General features: G+C 50.3%; 1 pseudogene; it reads right to left on the reverse strand.

Moving 5' to 3' along the window:
• Nucleotides 1–4,210: 4,210 nt before the first annotated feature.
• LOC141372013 (histo-blood group ABO system transferase-like) lies at nt 4,211–21,079 on the reverse strand (annotated as a pseudogene).
• Between the last annotated feature and the right edge of the window lie 543 nt (nt 21,080–21,622).

Raw genomic sequence — 21,622 nt, forward strand, 5'->3', positions numbered from 1 at the left:
CGAGGAGATGGATGGGATCCACGGTCCCAGTTCTCATGATAGAATGCCCTGCAGCTACTGTACCGATGTCATCCGGGGCCCAGGATCTGGGAAACCCCTCCTAAGACCAACCCTCCTGGCAGCCTGCCTCTGGGAACATTGAGAATTGTTTCAGGAGGAGGGGGAGAGGATCCAGGATGACAGTGGGTGCAAGGAGAAGGGAGGTCAGCACTGGGAGGACAGATGGACTTGCCCTGAGCCACCATCCAGGGCCCGGGCGGGCTGTGATGCCCTCGGACCACACCCCAAATATGGACTCCTGATTTATGGACCGAGGTTCTGTGGATTTACTCCCACCCTCATTCATTCTCTCCCTCATTCATTCCCCACCTCCAAACCTCCCTCCCCCTCCCTCCCTTCCTCCAACCCTCACTCCTTCCTCACGCATTCAGTAGAGGATCTGGGGTCCCTGCTGTGTACTGAGCACTGAGGCTTCATCAGTGAGCAACGCCAAACCCACATGGTCATGTCCACTGTGGGAGGTGACAGGGGCAGACTTCAGTGTTAGCAGTGGTGATGAGCACCAGGAATCGGCTCCTGAAAACAGAGGCCAGTTGCACAATGCAAAGAATGGAAGACCCATGCTTAGCACTTCCTCTAGAAAAATCTAGTCCTGAAAAGTAATGAAAAATAAGTATATCTTAGACTTCATGCAATGTGAGTTCTACTGGCAGATACCTACTGATTCCTAGAACCAACAAAGAGTAAATCATGCAGTGTCGAGTGGGATGATGTGACCCAACTTTTCGGACCAAATGATGGCGTTTCAGCCAACATCTCCAGGGCCTCTGAGTTTTCCCAAGGGTCTCTGCGCTTCTCTGATCCTTCCATCAACCTCTTTGGGAAGCTCTGTCCTGTCATCTTCATTGTCTCCTGCCTCTTCTGGGACACTTCCCTGACCTCCCCACCAGGGCCAACACTTCCAGAACTCCCTGTGCTCCCTGCCCTGACACGCACATCCCACGCTGGGTCCTGTGAGCCCGGTGCTTTTTGCAAGGATTGTGTGCTGCTTCTGGCGTCACTAGCGATCTCCCTTGAAGTGTCCGGCCTCTTCCTGCACTGGGTCTCCTCTGAGAAATTTGTGAGGCTGGACTGTGACCATGTCATGGGCATGGAAGCGAGAATCCAGAAGGTCCACACGACCTGCTCCCAGTCCCAGTGTGTGGAGCCTGTGTCAGGGATGGTCCGCGAACTGAGGAAGACTTGGGCCCAGGGAGACTGAGGGAGGATGTGGAACACTGAGCCTGCAGGGGGAGAGGGAGCCCTGTGGGGACCTGGCGCTCAGGCCTGCTGGGAGACCGCATCTCACCCATACCAGCTCTGTCCCCAGGGCTGGAGGTTGTCAGGGTAGCCACGCTCCGAGGCTGCAGGCTGACAGGCCTGTCAGGAGAGGAGGTGCACCTGATACAAGAGAGAACCTTCAGGCAGAGAGGAGGTGGCAGGTGCTCCCCCAGCAGCTAGAGGAACTCGGGATAGCCACCCTCCCAGGCTGCAGGATGGCAATGGCTGGCAGGAGAGGAGGCACTTGGTGCAGGAGAGAGCCCTCAGGCAGGCAGGAGGGGGCAGGCTCTCCCCCAGCAGCAGGTGCACTGGGGCAGGCTGAGGGAGCCTCCGTGGACAGCGGTGCCTGCAGCTCGTTTCTCCACACAGACCCCCTCCTCAGGCTCAGCACAAGCTTGTCTGGACAGCCCTTGTCCCCCAAATACAAAGTCTGCCCCAGGTCCCTCCTCAAGCCCTGACTCCCAATCCTTTGACCTCAGCTCAAATGACAAGAAATGGCCAATAGTTTAGGTGGGGTTGGGTGCACAGGGACATTTGGTTTTCTGGCACATGCTGTAAAATTGCTGGCATTTTAAAGATCTCAGGGCTTTGATTCAAAATAGGTAGGATGTCAGGGACCACAGTCGGCTTTCTGGAAAGCTGACTCTTTGCCTTGCAGCCCTCCCATCCCACCAGTTCTGCTCAGAATCCCTCCAGGTCACAGACCCACAGTCTTGGCTCCTCAGATGGCCCGGATGATGCACCTTCAAAACCCGATCCCGGTGGGGCGGCAGGACACACTGTGGATTCCAGCAAACCTGCCTCCCAGAAACTGAGAGTACTGCTGGACGAGCTGTCTGAAAACAGCCATGTCAGGGTTCCAGGAAGATACCAGAGGCACAGTAGTAACTGAGGAGCACCTGAAGTTCAGGTAGGTGCAGTCAGAGCTTCCAGACCCTTCTTCCCTAAAGCTCCTCATTCCTCAGTCTTTCTTCCAGTGATTCTGCTTGGTTTCTATTTGCCCCAACTGTTATCCATTGCCTTAGGCAGCAGAGACTCACGAATGCCTTTAAATGTTTTGGACATTGAATGTCCTCCAGTAGCCACTTCACTGCTGGGAGAGTTGGTAGCAAGCAAGAAGTCCCAGAGGACTCCATGGGTCTGGACTTGGTCTTTCCCTCTCCTGAGATCGGGACACCAGTGGGAGGTGCAGGTGGTCAGCTGGGGGAGGGGGGCAGGCACCTGACATGGACAGATTGAGTATAGGTGAGGCCCGAGGCCCCCAGGTTATATGCCTGGCATCCAGCCTGAACTGGTCTTCAAACCGGCAGAATGGCTGGGATCATCTTCAGGCTGAGGAAGAATGTGAGGGGAACAGAGGGGACGGAGGAGGTTCGGCTCAGACAGGAGAGGGCTGAGCTACACTTTGGGGGGGAAATTGGGTCAGGTTCAGACTCACAGGGACAGACCTTGAGGCCATTATGCCATGTGAAATAAGCAAGTCCCTCCGGACCGACACCGGAGGACCCTACTTGTGAGGGATGGAGAGCACTCCAATTCACAGAGTTGGAAGGAGCTGCTGGGTGCTGGGGCTGGAGAAGGGAATGGGGGGTTTGGGTCTCCTGGGTAGAGGTTCAGTTTGGGATGATGAAAACAGTGTGGAGATGGACGGAGGTAGCCGGTGCAGAACAGGAAATATACTTATTGACACTGAAATGCGCTTCATGGTATCAGCTGTATGTCCATTATACCACAATACAAAACAAGTGAGTCAGGAAGTCGGGGCCATCACGAGTCTCTGGAGTGCCCAGGAGCAGGGAGCCTGTATCTCAGTTCTCGCTCTCATGCTCTGCCCCTTGTTGTGTGACTGAGCTCAGCAAGTGCTTGCTAAGACACAGTGGAGGCAGCTGGTCCAGAGAAAGTGCACAAGTTCAAACCCACTGGTGGGCACTGAGGAATCCCAAGGGGACGCACATCCAGAGAGAGTGAGTGCCCACATTTCACAAACACCATCAAAGAATTAGCCATTTAAATCCAAGGCAGGATCTTTATATAGCCCAGAGGACTCCACGCTCCTGGAGGCCGAGCTAGTGGCCACAGCCAAGGCCTCTGGTGGGGAGGGCACTGGGGGTCTGGGAGGTGGCTTGGCACACCCCTGACCCTGAAGCCCCATGGCCACGGTGAGGTGTAAGGACTTGGAGGGAAGACCCGGCTAGCACCATTTCTGGCTCCATGGCTGCTACAGAGCTGCTCCCAGCCCCAACAGGCGATGTCGGTTTAGAACCACGGAGAAAATCTTTTCCCTCAATTCTTCTTTTTAAGATGGTTGCTCAGTATTGACACAGAAAAATATCCGACATAAAACTAGAGCCGTTCACAGCTGCAAAGGACGCAGAAGTGATCAAAATGTAGTGACCACAAAGATAGGAACTTGTGCCCTCAGGCAGGCCTCCTGTGCACAGGGCTGGTTGGGGCGCTGGCATGCCTGTGCAAGCAGTGCTGGGCTCCACAGTTTCCCTCAAGGGGACAGAAGTAGGAATCTGCTCTGACGGCTCCGCTCAAGGCAGCACCCCCTGATGGAGACAGGGCAACCCCTCATGAGTTCCAGATGCCCTGGTGATTCATGGGCACAGCCACAAATCTCAGCTTCTTCATGACCCAGGGAATGATGGGGGGCCAACCCAGCAGTCTCAGGTCCCGCAGGTCCTCCAGGGGCCAGCCCAGAACCTGTGGGTCCTGCATGGCCTCTGGGGGCAACCCCTCATGAGTTCTGTTTGACCTGGTCATTCTTGGGTTTGGCCCGAATCTCAGCTTCTACATGACAGGGGCAGCCTATCAGCTGCAGGTTCCACAGGTCCTTCAGGGGACAGCCCAATACCGCAGGTCCCACAGCTCCTCCGGGGACAGCCCCTCATGAGTTCTGGGTTTCCTGGTGATTCTTAGGCACAGCCATTGATCTCAGCTTCTTCATGACCCTGGGAAAGATGTGGGGGCCAACCCAGCAGCCGTGGGTCCCACAGGTCCTCCGGGGACAGCACGTTGGTGGCCCTGTGGCTCAGCAGGTACCTGTTCAAGTGGCTCATATCAGGACCCACGTCCTCAATCCCATTGGCCTAGTTGACCTCCATCACCTGGTGACAGGCCAAGGTCAGTCGGGGAAACTCCACCACCAATTACTCAAAAAAGGCCCCCATGTAGTAAAAGTTGCCCTGCTCCATGAGGATGTGGGTCTGGGACTATGGTCAGCACTCGTAGCTAAAGTCCTCAGTGGCTGCCCATGAGAAACCGGGGTGTGGGGTGCTACAGAGGGGGGACAAGATCTCCATGCCCACATGGTCCCAGAACTTCATTCTCAAATCCACGTGCACGAACACCAGGTCTTCCACGTCACAGATGAAGCGCTGCTCGCAGAAGCGGCTGAGCATCGCCATGTGCCGCATGGACACATCCTGCCAGTGCAGGACGCCGCGGACTTCGACGACCACCACCCTGCAGCCCTCCCAGAGTGGCACACGGGGCACAGCAACCAGCTGGTCGGTGAAGACGTAGTAAGTGACGCTGTGTCCACCATGACGACCACCACACTCCGGCCCAAATGGAGGGGCACACAGGTGCCAGCAGCCGGCTGATTGGTGAAAACCTAGTAGGTGACCCCGTGCCCCACCATGTAGTGCTTATCTGCCAGCTGCAGGAACAGCTCCAGGAAGACCATGCATCCACAGGTGCAGTGGACAGGGCAGGAAGAGTTCACTGCTAGAGGCTGGCAGCAGGACACCACAGTTGGGGGCCATGGACGTGTGCAGCTTCTTCAAGGGGGCAGGCCCTGGGCTGCTTTAAACAACAGCCACCTCCTGACCTTCCTGAGGGAAGCTGCCAGCAGGACCTCCCTAATATCTGTTCCCAGAGATGGGGGGCATCAGCAGCCTGTCTTCCAAAGGGGAGCCTGAGGCTTCGGAGGCTGGAAACCCATGCAGCCCCTCGGTCAGCATGCTGGAGCCAGGAACACTCCCTCTGTGCTGAACTCCTGGGCAAACCCTGCAGGTGCCCTCCACTAGCCACCCCCCCTACAGATCCCATCCCAACCTTCCAGGAACGAAGCACCTTTGGGCACAGCCCTCATTTCTATGTCTTACAGAGTGGCTAGGATCAGCAGGGCCGGCCACCCTCCCCACTTTGCTTTGAGTGGGCTGCCGCTGGCCCCCACAGACCTGTCTCCACTTCCTGTAGGGTCCTCCCTGGAAGGCTGCTGGGCATCCTGCTGACAAGGAGCTCAGTAAGCCACTGGTATTTCTAGGAGGGGTCACCCTCAAACTCTGCCACATCAGGAATCAGATCCATCCCGTGGACAGGGAAGGCAAAATACGACACCAGGAAGAAGAGGGGGGATGCTTAGGCCCCAGGCTTGAATCCAAGGGTGTGAGCATCCAGGTCCAGGTCTACATCTCCCCGGCCCCAAAAGGTTCAAAGTCTTGTCCATCCATGTCCCATGGCTGGTCCCCCTTTAAGGGTAATACCTGCTCCCCCGATGAGTACAGCAGCTCCCCCATTATCAGGAAGTGTGGTGAGCCCCTCTGAGACTGATGTTTTTGCATAGGCGCTAAGGTGACTTCCCTGTGCCTGCCCCATACCCAGCAGGTTAGTAAATTGCTCACAAAGGGAAGGAGGGCACTACATTTAAATAGGGGACAAGCACACTCAAGCAGCAGACATGAGTCAGGTGACCAGCGGGCAAGTCCAGACCCAGCCAATGGGGGAACAAGCCAGATATGAAGCAGGGGGATAAAAGAGGGATCCTGGAAGAGGGCACAGCAAAAGCAAAGGCTTGTAGTCAGGCCCAGGGCATATGTGGAACAACCACACACTTGGGTGGCCCACAGAAGGGGGGGCCGTGGTGGAAGAGGTGAGGCTGGAGAGGACGGGCAGGAGGGGAGCAGACCACAGAGAGGCCCAAAGGTTATGTTCCGAAAATATCACTCTAGTTACCAGAAGAGAATGTTTTCTGTGCGGGGGAGGACAGGGAGACCCTAACCCTAACCCTAATCCCTAACTCCTAACCCTAACCCTATCCACTATTACCAAACCCACAAAATCAGCAAAATACATTCCTGTACCTTTCTTAAAGTAGATGGAAGAAGAAAGATCAGAATAATTGCAAAACCAAGAGCTCATGAATAGACTGTGCACCCTAAGCAAGTGACTGCACAAACACCTCAAAGGTTATTCAATAGAGTGAAACAAGCAATGTTATACAGCACAACTAATTTTTAAATAAAAACATGTGTTCATATTAATTGATGCAGAAAATGTTCTAACCAAAGTCCAACGTCTGTTGCTGATATAAATACTCATGAAAGGAGGAATAAGGAGTAATTTTCTCATTAAATCTCTAGCAAACAACATGCTTAAGTCTGAAGATGGACAGCTCTACTCTGAATTCAGGAACAAGGACAGGATGCTGGTTTTCACGTGTTGCTCAATATTTTACTGAAAGTTCTACCCAGAATGATAAGCCAAGAAAGAAGGCATCCACATGTGAAAGGAAACTCTAGAACTCTGTCTATTCAGAGACCAGGGATGACATCATCTTATATAGAGCTTCCTAAAGAATCAACAAAAAATTATTACAGCCAGTTACCTAATTCAGCAAAGCTACAGGGCAAAATATCAATACAAAAAAATCTCTCTTATTTGTATACACTTGCAATGAATCATCCAAAAAGGAATTTAAGAAAACAATTCCATTTTAGAGAACATCAACATTAACCAAATATTTAGGAATAGATGTAATCAAGGTGCACCTCTTGTACACTGAAAGTTACAAAACACTGCTGAAAGAAAGTAAGGGAAACCTAAATAATTCTGAAGACACCCCATGGTGATGAAAAGACATACTATTGAGAAGATGGCAGTAGAACACAAGGCGATGTGGAAATTCAATGTGTTCCCAAGAAAATTCACAAAGGCCTTTGGGAAGAAATGCACAAGTTAATCCTAACAGTCATATGGAATTTCAAGGGACCACAAGATAGCCAGAAGAATCTTGAAAAAGAAAATCAAAGGTGAAAGGTCATACTTCCAAAGATCAAATCTAATACAAAGCAACAGTCAAGAAAACGTTGTGATACTGTCGAAAAGGTATGCATTCACCCTGAAGCAAATAATACATTATATGTTAATTAATTGAATTTAAATTTTAAAAAATTATAAATATATAAAATAACAATTTTATTGTTATGAATACCCTTTTGAAAATATATGCATACAGATCAGTGGGATTTAACTGAGACCAGAATTAAACCCATTCTTCTATGGTCCACTGAATTTTGACAAGGGTGGACAACATTACATTGGGGGACAATTGGTTATCCATGTGCAGAGGAAAGAACCTGGACCTTTACCTAATATCACATAGAAACGTTAGCTCAATATAAGTAAAGGCTTAAATGTAAGAGGTAAAATTATAAACTCTAGAAGAAATAAATTGGGATAAATCTTTATAACTTTGGATTTAGCAATGCTTTTAGCTCTGACAGCAAAGCATAAGAAAAGAAAGAAAAAATAATATCCTCAAAATTAAAAATCTTTTCAGCACGCCTACGTGGCTCAGTCAGTTAAGCATCTAACTGAGTTTGGTTGTGGGGTTCAATTTCAGGTTTGAGATTCAGGGTTCCATTTTGGGGCGTAGGGTCACGTTAGCTTTTAGGGTAAAGGTCAAGGGTTGGAGTTAGGTTCAAGGATCACACGTGTTCTTTAGTTGTCATCATGGACACAAAATTTCTATCTGAAATTTCTAAGTCTGAAATCTATTTAGTCTGGGTGTCAGGATCTTGTTCAGAATTTAGGGTCACAGTAACTGCCTACCAAAAGCATTCTGATCCTAGTCTCCCAGTCATCCAGAAGCTGCTTTATTCTTTGTTCAAGCATACCCTTTGCACAGAAGGGTGAGCTGGTGCCAAATCTGGGATGATTTCACAATGGCAGAGGTGTGAAACCAAATATTGTGAAAATGTTCATGGAAAATGAAACAGGAGACAAATAATTTGTCGACTCCTGATTCTTCCACAATAACAAAGACCAAGTTCCCAAAGGAATCTGATACTGTTCCCTAGGAAGGACTATGGTACTCTTTACCAATACCACAAAAAAGGCCCCCTCCCCTGGTTAAATTAAGAATCAGAGGAGGATACTTCCTATTTTGTTGTCAAAAATACAATTTTATTCTTTGGATGTTCCAGTGTACAATTTGTAGAGGCATTGCCAACATTTTCCGTTCTAAAACACTCTTCCACACAAGGGTAAAATGCAGCAACATTGTAATGCACTGCTCATTGGGGTACCAAGAAGAAGGAGGGCTATTAAAAGTAATAAAACTAGGGCGCCCGGGTGGCTCAGTTGGTTAAGCGACTGCCTTCGCCTCAGGTCATGGTCCTGGAGTCCCGGGATCGAGTCCCGGGATCGAGTCCCGCATCGGGCTCCCCGCTCAGCGGGGAGTCTGCCTCTCCCTCTGACCCTCCTCCCTCTCATGTGCTCTCTCTGTCTCTGTCTCTCTCTCATTCTCACTCTCTCAAAATAAATAAATAAATCTTTAAAAAAAGTAATAAAACTATATCTACTATTAATCTCAGAAAAAGCACACTTTACGAGCATTTAATGAGGATCCTTATCTATAAGATCTCACATCTCATCATATGGAACCCACCCATAATAATCATCAATAGCAATAGACTGCCGACCACTGTAACCCCACTGCCATTTCCCTATGGGATTGTAATATACACTCCAACCACTGGAGACAACTTCAACAGCAGAACAGGACTTGCCCACCCCCGGGGGACCAACTATTACAGTGACCTAAAAAAATCCCACTCCCTCGGCATCACGATCCCGGACTTCCAGCTGTATTACAAAGCTCTCATCATCAAGACAGTATGGTATTGGCACAAAAACAGACACATAGATCAATGGAAAAGAATGGAGAGCCGAGAAATGGACCCTCGACTCTAAGGTCCACTAATCTGTGACAAAGCAGGAAAGAATGTCCAATGGAAAAAAGACAGTCTCTTCAACAAATGATTTTGGGAAAATTGGACAGCCACATGCAGAAGAATGAAACTGGACCCTTTGCTTACACCACACACAAAAATAGAATCCAAATGGTCGGAAGACCTAAGCATGAGCAGGAGTACAACAAAATCCTAAAGAGAACAGAGGCAACAACCTCTTCGAACTCAGCCGCAGCAACTTCTTCCTAGAAACATTGCCAAAGGCAAGGGAAGCAAGGGCAAAAATGAACTATTGGGATTTCATCAAGATAAAAAGTTTTGCACAGCAAAAGTAACAGTCCAAAAAACCAAAAGACAATCGACAGGATGGGAGAAAATATTTGCAAATGACATCTCAGATAAAGGGCTAGTATCCAAAATCTATAAAGAACTTATCAAACTCAACCCCCAAAGAATAAATAATCCAATCAAGAAATGGGCAGAAGACATGAACAGACATTTTTCCAAAGAAGACATCCAAATGGCCAACAGGCACATGAAAAAGTGCTCAACATCCCTCGGCATCAGGGAAATCCAAATCAAAACCTCAATGAGATACCACCTCACACCAGTCAAAATGGCTAAAATTAACAAGTCATGAAACGACAGATGTCGGCGGGGATGCGGAGAAAGGGGAACCCTCCTACACTGTTGGTGGGAATGCAAGCTGGTGCAACCACTCTGGAAAGCAGTATGGAGTTTCCTCAAGCAGTTGAAAATAGAGCTACCATACAATCCAGCAATTTCACTACTGGGTATTTACCACAAAGATCCAAATGTAGGGATCTGAAGGGGTACGTGCACCCCAATGTTTATAACAGCAATGTCCACAATAGCCAAACTGTGGAATGAGCCAAGATGTCCATCGACAGATGAATGGATAAAGAAGCAGTGGTAGATATACACAATGGGATGTTATGCAGCCATCAAAAGAAATGAGATCTTGCCATTTGTAACGACATGGATGGAACTGGAGGGTGTTATGCTGAATGAAATACTTCAATCAGAGAAAGACATGTATCATATGATCTCACTGATATGAGGAATTCTTAATCTCAGGTAACAAACTGAGGGTTCCTGGAGTGGTGGGGGGGTGGGAGGGATGGGGTCGCTGGGGGATAGACATTGGGGAAGGTATGTGTATGGTGAGCGCTGTGAATTGTGCAAGACTGTTGAATCACAGATCTGTAACTCTGAAACAAATAATGCAATATATGTTAAGAAAAAAAAAGAAGAAGATAGCAGGAGGAGAAGAATGAAGGTGAGTAAATCGGAGGGGGAGACAAAGCATGAGAGGCGATGGACTCTGAAAAACAAACTGAGGGTTCTAGAGGGGAGGGGTTGCAGGGATGGGTTAGCCTGGTGATGGGTATTAAAGAGGGCACGTTCTGCATGGAGCAATGGGTGTTATGCACAATGAATCATGGAACACTACATCAAAAAGTAATGATGTAATATATGGTGATTAACATAACAATAAAAATAAATAATAATAAAAAATCCACTCCTTGGAAATCCAAGCTGTCAGGACAAAGGCATAGAAACCACGCACACAACTTAATAAAGGACAGGCATCCAGTTAGCCCGATGTTGCAGATCACCACCACTCTCACGAAGTCACTCCAGAGTCAACTCGAGATCTGTGTTCTCCCCAGGATTACGTGGTGCGCCACATTCTTCCAATACTCCATCCTTAGAACAAAACCTTTAACTGTCTTCGTCAGTCCTGTGTGCAGGCTCACAGTGAGCCCTGCGAAAGGCAGACACCTTCTTGAGAACACTCAACCTCTCATGGCTATCCTAGCAGATGGGGGTGCTGTACTCCCTGACTTCTGTACCAACTAGAAAATACTTTGAACAAGTCTTGTCATACTCTGTGCAAAAGGCATATTCTTCATCTACAACATTATTGACTATGAAACACCATAGATTCCTCACACATTTTTGAACCTGAGTAAACTGTAGATATAGGTTGGCCAGAGTTTTATCCCCAATCCCCATACCCCCCCACACACACCCCTACCTTGTGCAATCCAGACCAGTTTCCATCAATGTTGCTCTTTCTCAGCCATTGTCTCTGTAGAAGAGTAGAGTAGTACTGAGGTGCCGGGACTGAGGTACTAGGTACTAAGCCAAATGTCCCAAACGGAGAAAGGCTCGGAAGCCCAGCCGCTACAAGGAGCACCCCAAGGGGAGGACCTCATAGGCCTTGTGGGAATGGACCCAGACTGAGTGGGACCAGGCTCTTTCTTCCTTGGCCCCCATGAACCCACGGTCAAAATGAAGGTGGGGGGCCAACCAGTGACTTTTGTGGTTGATACTGGAGCCAAGCACTCTGTTGTCACCTCCCGAGTGGCACCTTTCAGCAAAATGACTGCAACCATCCTCGGCGCCATGGGGATACGGGTGGTACAACAGCCCTTTTGCCAGGCTCGCCAGTACAAACTCGGGGGTCACAAGGCCCAACACGTGTTCCTTTATCTGCCTGATTGCCACTTTTCCACAGGGCAAAGACATACTCCCCAAGCTTAGGGTTCAGATAACCTTTGAGCCCACTGGACACACTAACCTCCGACTGAACCCAAGACAAGAGGAAACGGTGTCGGGCGCCTGGGTGGCTCAGTTGGTTAAGCGACTGCCTTCGGCTCAGGTCATGATCCTGGAGTCCCGGGATCGAGTCCCGCATCGGGCTCCCTGCTTGGCGGGGAGTCTGCTTCTCCCTCTGACCCTCTTCCCTCTTGTGCTCTCTGTCTCTCATTTTCTCTCTCTCTCTCAAATAAATAAATAAAATCTTTAAAAAAAAAAAGAGGAAATGGTGTCTCTAATACAAGCGATTACCACCCAAGGGAAGAAAAAGGCTATTCTGTGCCAGGCCCAACCTAGCCGCCTGCCAGAGTTCAGACTTGCCTTCCCTTCAGTATGGGCTGAAAACAACCTACCTGGACTAGGCCAGAATTGGGCCCCTATCATTGTTGTACTAATCCCAGGAACCCAACCTCAGAGGCAAAGGCAATACCCCCTTCCACAAGAAGCTAAGATCAGCGTCCAAGAACATCTGACCAAACTCAAAGAAGCAGGTGTTCCAGTCGAATGCCAGTCAGCCTGGAATACCCCACTCCTGTCAGTCAAGAAGCCAGGAGGGGGATACTGACCAGTTCAAGACCTAAGGCAATCAACAAGGTTACCATCTCTGCACCCAGTGGTCCCGAATCCATACACCCTCCTCGGCCAAATCCCAGGTTCGGCCAGATGGTCCACTTGCCTAGATTTGAAGGATGCCTTCTTCTGCCTCTGCTTAGTTCCCCAGAGCCAGCCACTATTTGCCTTTGAATGGTCTGAATTGATACAGGGCGCCAAATGCAACTGACTTGGACGTGCCTCCTGCAGTGGTTTAAAAAACTCACCAACCCTCTTTGGGTAAGCACTGGCCATGGACCTTGCCATCTTCCCAACAGGGGCCACATGATGCACCCTCCTCCAGTATGTGGATGACCGCCTCCTTGCCAGTTACACACAAGAAGACTACACAAAAGGCACAAAGGCCCTCCTACAGCTCCTGTCAGACTCGGGGAACTGAGCCACATGGAAGAAGGCACAAATCTGACAAAAACAGGTCTGACACCTTGGTTTCCTCCTCACCCAAGGGAAAAGAGACCTAGGGCCGGAGAGGAAAAGGGTCATCATCTCCCTGCCACAGCCCCAGACAAAAAGGGGCCTATGAGAATTCATGGGGGCTGCATGATTCTGCCACAGTTGGATCCCTGGATTCTTGGCAATGGCAAGACCACTGTATGATCTCTTAGTGGGACCAGATCGAGTACACCCTACCTGGACTACGGAAGCAGAAGCCGATTTCACAGAGATAAAGACCACCCTGGGGCAGGTTCCAGCCCTGGATCCACCAGATGTAGAAAAACCCATCAATCTCTTTGGCATGGAAAGGAAAAAATAGTGCTTGGGGTACTCACCCAGACTGTTGGACCCTGGCAATGGCCAGTTGCTTACCTGACAAAGAAGCTGGACCCCATGGCGGAGGAATGGCCGCCACGCCCCAGGGTGCTGGCAGCCACAGTCCTACTCATCAAGGAGGAGGACAGACTTACCCTGGGGCAAGATCATAACATCAAGGTCATTCATGCAGTTGTGTCCCTCATGAACGCACAGGGACACCGATTCCTTTCCAACTGTCAGCTAGCACAATACCAAGGGCTTCTCTGAGCAGACCCGCGGGTCACACTCGAAACAGTAAGGACATTAAATCAATCAACGCTTCTCCCTACAAAAGAGGGGAAACCAGACCATGACTGCTCTGAGGTGATGGATGAAGTCTACGTGAGCCATCCAGATCTGTGGGATCAAGCCATAAAGAATCCAGAGCTCACGCTTTTAAGTGATGGCAGCAGTTACCTACAAGAGGGTGCCCGGAAAGTGGGTTATGTACTAACCACAACCACTGAAGTCCTAGAAGCTAAGGCATTACCAGCTGGATGGCCAGCTCAACGGGCTGAATTATAGGCCTTAGTCCAAGCCCTCACCCTCGGTGAAGGCAAATATGTCAACATCTATAATGAGTCTTGGTACATCTTTGCTACTGTACATATACATGGAGCCATCTACAAGGAAAGGGGCCTCCTAACCCCAGCAGGAAAAGCTATCAAGAACAAAGAGGAGATACTGAGACTCCTCGAAGCCATCTAGCTTCCAAAGGAAGTAGCAATCCTGCACTGTAAGGGACACCAGAAAGGAGACAGCCCCATAGCACAGGGAAATTGTCTGGCAGATGAGGCAGCCAAGACCACAGCCAGTGAGGACATGGACAGAGCCCCTTCCCTCACCATGGTCCTAACACCCCCAGAAGAAGTCCCTCCATACAGTAACACTAAAAAGAAAAAGGAATGGGCCATGGCTGAGGGTGACACCCTGACTGAAAAAGGATGGTGTATGATGCCAGATGGGCACATCATTGTTCCAAAAGCAACTGGAGGGCATCTAATCAAGGAATACCACCAACTCACTCATCTGAGACAAACTGCATTTGAGGCCCTTCTCAAGAAGCACTACTACATCAGTCAGCTGCCAGCACTATGCGGAGCAATGAGTGAATGATGCATAACATGTGCTAAAAAGAATGCTCGGTCTGCACTACGGCTCCCATCAGGTATCCAGAGGATGGGAGTAACCCCCTTCGAAGAACTAGATGTAGACGTCACAAATGTGCCACCAAGCAGAGGGTTCAGATATCTCCTAGTAATACTATGCACATACTCTGGGTGGGTCAAAGCCTTCCCAACTAGGACAGAGCAAAGCTGGGAAGGAACTAAAGTCCTCTTGTGGGAGATCGTGCCCCAGCTCGGCCTGCAAGTAACAATCCATAGTGACAATGTACCTGCATTTGTGACAGATATTGCACAGGTCTTGACCAAATGTCTCAATATAACCTGGAGACTCCACACCACTTACCGGCCCCCAAGTTCAGAGAAAGTAGAGCAAATGAATCGCACCCTCAAGGGATCCTTAGCAAAGTTATGTCAGGAGACTAAGCCCCCATGGCCGGATCTGCTACCCCTGGTCCTCCTGCATGGTCGCTGCACACATGGGACATCACGATTCTCCCCATTTGAATTAACATATGGATGGCCTCCCCTGTATTTGGGAAGCCTTCCAGGAAACTTGTATTAGTTTCAAGATAAAGGGATAAAGGAGCAGCTTCAGGGCCTGGGTGCCAGCCTAAAGAAATTACAAAAGTACACCATTGAAAGGGCCCCAATCTCCTTAGGATCTCAGGTACACTCAATCCAGACAGAGGACTCAGTTTGGGTCAAAGATTGGAAGAAAGACTCCCTCAAACCACAGTGCACAGGGCCCCACACTGTTGTTTTAAACGCCCCTATTGCCCTCAAGGTCTCGGGTGTCACCACGTGGGTCCACCACTCCAGAGTGAAGAAAGCTCATCAATTGGACGAGGAGCCGTGCCAGTGGAGAGTCCAGACAGAATTCACGAACCCACTACGGCTTCACCTTCAAAGAGACCACACCGATTGATGGACACCTGTTCACCGTGGTCCCTGCCTCTCATCGGCATGATTTCCCTCATCTTGGGAGTCGGACTCTACACTATTGCCCCTCCTTACTGGACTTTCCCCCAGATGCTTGCTACTGTCATTGCTTATTGGGTGTCCCTAGGGAGTATTACTGCACTTGCTTGTCCACGGGTTTCATCTGCCAATGGGTTAGCCATGATGGCTCTCTCTACCTAAGGTCACAGATCCCAATTTTACTGGCCCTCTGCTGTCTACTCCTGAGCGCATTTCACCATGGTTTTCTTGGCCCCAGTCAGTCCCGGTCTTCTGCTACCTGGTGTGCTGTTCCTCCGCACTGCCTCTAGCTTGTCCAGCCAGGCAAGGGGGACAAACTCTCATATCACCGTTACTGGCAAATGGACTTTCCAGCTTATCCCCCTCAATTCTGCACTAGCACCCTCACTGATTCTACCACCTTGGATGGGCACACACCAAAATTTAACATCAGTTCTGATGGATGCAATCTTCTTGATACCTCCTGGGAACATCACAGACGGTGTTCCTACCATGGCCCTCACTCGGGTTACCAGCTTGTAGCTATCTACATCTGTGGGGGCCCTACGCCTCGACAGCCAAACACCTGCCCTCAGTTCTGCTCGCAAGCCTGGGGATGTCCATCATTGTTGGCAACTTGGCTGGGGAATGGAACGTTGGTCCAACAGGTGGTGGCACCTCAAACAGTGCAGTGACATCCAGATTTCCTTTTCACGCAACGCCACCCCATCCTCTCAATCTAACAATAACTGTATACCGCTCCCCCACTCAGTTTTAGACCCAATGCCACATCATGGGCTACAGGAATCATTCTCCTATTGGGCCAATATCACCCTATGGGGATGGACACCATGGCCAAAGTTATGATCAAGTCCATGTTCACGCCTAGCCTTAAAGTCAACCCCCAGAGTCAGATAGAAAATAACTCACCCGGGGAAAACCCTGGGTCCCCCATCCCCACACAGCAAGCAACTATAGCGCAACTGTTAGGTATGATTAACGCCTCCCACCAAGCGCTTAACCACTCAAATCCACCCCTACCATCTGACTGCTGGATCTGTATAAAGCCTGGTCCCGTCCAATACCTAGGTGTCATCCTCAATCAATCTACTGTGTCCCCTCCCACCTCAGAACTGGGGACCTCAGATTATCCCTTCCTGGCTCTGGTACCGCTGTATGGCAACACATCTTCTCCCATCATGGGCCACAGTCGGGTCTGTGTGCCTAACAAGTCTTTTCTGGCTTGTGATCAAGGTGTATACATCTGCACCACCCTGCATAATCAGTCATGCACACTTGCCAGTCTCTTACCCGATTTTCAGTCCTCCCTGGGGGCGATGCCCCACTCATATGGAGACCCCCTAGCCACTCTTGATGTTCCCCCGTGGCCGTCCCTCATATTATGAGCCTGCTGGCTGCATCATGTGTTGCCCTCGGCACCACTGGCTTCGGGATATCTCAGGTTCAGTACCAGGAGTTAACTCAAAACCTGCGCCGGAGTTTTCTTCCCTTGCTCAGTGGGCCCTGGCCCTGCGGCATCAACTTGATTCACTTGCCTCAGTGGTCCTCCAAAACAGGTGTGGGCTCGAACTACAAAGGGTCATAAGGGGGGGTGGCTCTGCATCTTCTTACAGGAGGAATGTTGTTTCTATGCTAATGAGTTGGGGGTGGTTCAAGAAACTCTGACCCAATTACAGGAATGAGTACATCGCTGGTGGGAATCACTCCAGCGGACAACTTTGTGGGATACCTTCTCAAAATGGTTCCCTTGGTTCGGCCCCTTCATTGGCCCCCTGCTATTGCTTCTCTTCATAGGAGCATTTGGTCCTTGTATTCTTAAAGCCCATACTAGGTTTATCACTACTCAAATTGCTAAAATCAGAATCTAGTTAGTCCTTACACACTATCGCCGCTTAGAAGATGATGATGATGCCCTCTAAGCTAGGTGTTTAAGGGAGCATCAAGGATGGAATGATAAGGAAAATCTGTATCCTAAGATGGCCGACCGAGCCAGTAAGACAGTCCCCGTCCTTGCCCCACAGCTCCTCTGGGTTCTTCTCCTTGCCCCACTTCACACGCCAAAATTTCCAAGTATGCAGAAGTAGAAGTGTATAAATTGCCCACTTTGTTTGTGCTTGGGGCTCAGACCATTGGAGATCACTCTCCTCTGAGCCCACCAGCATTAAATAAACCTCCTATCCTCCACGATCTCCAGGTACCACTTGGTTCTTCCAACAGGCGATCCAGTCCAGGTTCCATAACACAAGCACTCCATATTGCTGGCGGAATTGGTCCTGCCATGCCACTATGCCCTAAACATGACCCTAGGTGGGCTTCTGAGGTATCTGTCCCAAGAGGCCTGTCCCAGAGCTCCAGGGACTAGAGACACCTGAACAAAAACAGGGGGCTCCACCTGCCACTAGAAGGAATACTTGCCATTTGGAACTCCGGAGAGCATTCCAAGCATGAGAAGTGTGCATGCCCATCTCAGTGAAAACCCAATTTAACCACCCCCTGTACCCAAACCCTGAGCCTGAACACACCCTGACCCACGCCCTCAACTCAACCCCCAGGAAGCTCGCCACAGCGCCAGCAGATTGGGCCTGCCGTGCTCCAGGGCCCTAAAGCTAACCCTAGGATGGACTCTGAGGGGTCTCTCCCAAGAGTCCTGGCTCCAAAGCCCCAGGGATTGAGGACACCAGAGCAGTACCAGAGTATGAGCCTTCCACCCAGAAGGAAACCGCACCATTTGGAATTCAGGAAAGGTTTCAGAGAAGGAGAAATCTGCATGCCTTTCCCAGTGAACCCCTACTTCAGTAGCTTCCTGGCCACAAACAATGAGGCTGACACTCACCTGGACACATGCCCTCAACTAGGAAACCTAGGAAGCTCACCACAGTGCCAATAGATTGGGTCTGCCATGCCCCTAGGCACTAACGCCAACTCTAGCTTGATTTCTAAGGGCTCTGTCTCCATAGGTCTGGCACCAAATCCCCAGGGGTTGTGGCACCTGAGTATTACCGAGTACTCAGTCTGCCACCCGGAAGTAAAGCACGCCATTTGGAGGTCCAGAAAGCATAGAGCAGGGAAACTCTGCATGCCCATCCCAGGGAACCCCCACAGTAAGCGACACTCTGGCTGCAAACCCTGAGCCTAACACTCACCCGGAACCAGGCCCTCAACTCTGGCCCCCGGGAAGTTCGCCACAGCACCAGTAGTTCAGGCCTGCCATGCTCCTAGTTCCTAACTCTAACAGTACGTTAGTTTCTGAGGGGTCTATCCCCAGATGCCTGTCTCCAAAGTCCCGGGGATTGTGGACCCATCAACAGTACCACAAGATTCAGCCTGCCACCCAGATGGAAACCACACCATTTAGAACTTCGAAAAGGTTTCAGAGCAGGAGAAATCTGCATGCCTTTCCAAGCAAAGCCCCACTTTAAGTGGTCTCCTGGCTGTAAACCCTGTGCCTGATACTCTCCCTGACCCACCCATGTCCTTAACTCAGATCCCCGGAAAGCTCACAATGGTGCCGGCATAACAGGCTGGCCATGCTCCTAGGACCTAACTCTAAACCTAGGTTGCTTCTGAGGGGTCTATCCTCAGAGTTCTGACTCCAAAGCCCCAGGGATTGGGGACACCTGAGCAATACAATAGGACTTAGTCTGCCACCCAGAAGGAAGCTGCACCATTTGGAACTTGGAATGCATCCTGAGCAGGAGAACTCTGCATGAGCATCCCACTAACCCCCACATTCTTCGGCCCCATGGAGGCAAACCCTGAGCGTAACACTCAACTTGAACCACACCTTCAGCTCAGCCCCAAGGTAAGCTTACCACAGTGCCAACAAATGGGGCCTGCCATTCCCCATGGCCATAACCCTACGTTGGCTTCTGAGAGTTCTGTTCCGAGAGTCCTGGCTCCAAAACCCAGGATTAGGGACACCTGAGGTATACCAGAGGACTCAACCTGCCATTCATAAAGAAACCACGTTTTTTTGAACTCTGCAAAGGACTCAGAGTGGATAAATCTGCATGCCCATCTCAGCAAACCTACAAATTCAGTGGTCCATTGGACACACACCCTGAGCCTGACATCACCGTGATGCACTCCCTCAAATCAGACACCAGAAAGGTCGCCGCAGCATTGGCAATTCAGGCCTGTCATGCCCCTAAGCACTAACCTAACTCTAGGTTGGCTTCTGAGGCATCTTCCCCAAAAGCGGGGCTCCCACGACACAGGTTTTGGGGACACCTAAGCATCAGCAGAGGACTCAGCTTGCCATTAAGTAGGAAACCACACTTTTTGAAATCTGGAAAGTGCTCAGAACAGGAGAAATCTGCATGCCCATCCCAATGAACTCCCACATTCAGAGGCACCCTTCCTGCAAACCCTAAGCCTGACCCTCACCGTGCCCGAGGCTCTCAACCCAGCCCACTGGGAATCTTGCCACATTGCTGGCATATCAAGAGAACCATAAACCTAGGCCCCAACCCTAACCCTAGATTGGGTTCTGATGGGTCTCTCCCCAGATGTCTGGCTACAAAACCCTAGGTATTGGGGTCACCTGAGCAATACCAGAGGATTCAGCTAACCATCAAAAAGAAACCTTGCCTTTTGGAACTCCGTAAAGGATTCAGAGCTGAGAAATGTTCATGCCCATCCCATCGAACCCTCATATTCGGTAGCCCCCTGGCCACAAACTCTGAGCCTGAAACCCACAGTGATCAACCCTCTCAACTCAGACCCACAGGAAGCTCTGCCTAGCGCAGGCATATCTGGCCTGCTGGCACCTGGGCCATAACCCTAACCCTAAGTTTTCTTCTGAGGGGTTTGTCCATAGAGGCCTGGCTCCAAAGCCCCAGGGATTTGGGACAACGGAGCAATACCAGAGGTCTCAGCATGCCCTTCAGTAGGAAGTGGTGGCAGTTGAAACCCCAGAAATGACTCAGAGTACGAGATTTCTGCATCCCCTTCCCAACGAATCCCCACTTTCATTAGATCCCTACCCACAAACACTGAGCCTGACAATCACCGTGACCCACGACCTCAACTCATCCCCCCAGAAAGATCACCACAGCACGGGCAAATCAGACCTGCATGCCCATAGGCCCTAACCATAACCCTGGAATAGGGTCTGATGTGTCTCTCCTCAGAAGCCTGGCTCCAAATCCCCATGGATTGGGGTCACAAAGGAATGTCAGAAACTCAGGCTGCCTCCTAGTACGAATTCCTGCCATTAGGAAGTCTGGAAAGGAATGAAAAGAAGAGAAATCTGCATGGCCATCCCAACGAACCTCTAACTTCAGTGGCCCCTTGGCAGCAAGCCTGAGCTGGACACACACCCTGACCTATGCCCTCAACTCAGCCCCCCGGAAGCTGCCAACAGTGTTGGCAGATTGGGGATGCCAAGACACAAAGCGCTAACCCAAAGCCTAAGCTGGTTTCTGAGGGTTCTGTCCCCAGAGGCCTGGCTCCAAAGTCCCATAGAGGTGACATTTGAGCAATACTGGAAGAATCAGCATGCCATCCAGAGGGAAACCACACCGTTTGGAACCCTGGAAAGGATTCAAAGCAGGAGAAATCTTGCATGTCCATCCCAGCGAACCCTGACTTTCAAAAGTACCCTGACCACTTCACCCTGAGCCTGACACTCACCCTGACCATGCCGTCAACTCAACCCCCTGGAAAATTTGCCATAGTGCAGGCAGATTGGGCCTGCCATGCCCCGGGCCCGAAACCTAGTTTGATTAAGAGGATTATGTAATCAGAGATCTGGCTCAAAATTCCCCGCATTGGGTTCACCAGAGCAATACCAGGGAATTTAGTCAGCCATTCACAGGGAAACTGAGCCATTTCTAACTCCCAAAATGCTGCAGACTAGGGGAAATCTGCAGGCCCATCCCATTGATCCCACAGATTCACCGGCCCTCTGGTTCCAAATGCTGATTCTGATTCTCACCCTGACCCATGCCCTCAACTCAGCCCCCCGAGAAGCTCGCCATAGCGCCAGCAGATCTGGCCAGCCATGCCTCTTGTACCTAACACTAACCCTAGATTGGATTCTGAAGGTTATGTTCCCAGAAGCCTGGCACCAATGCCCCCATGGTTTAGGAATAACAAAGCAATATTGGAACTCAGCCTGCAACCCAGAAGGAAACTGCGCCATTCAGAAATCCAGAATGGATTCAGAGTAGGAGAATTCAGGAA

This window comes from Callorhinus ursinus, unplaced genomic scaffold (genome assembly GCF_003265705.2).
Source record: "Callorhinus ursinus isolate GAN/ISIS: 27379988/994484 unplaced genomic scaffold, GSC_fseal_2.0 scaffold307, whole genome shotgun sequence".
Classification (NCBI taxonomy): domain Eukaryota; kingdom Metazoa; phylum Chordata; class Mammalia; order Carnivora; family Otariidae; genus Callorhinus; species Callorhinus ursinus.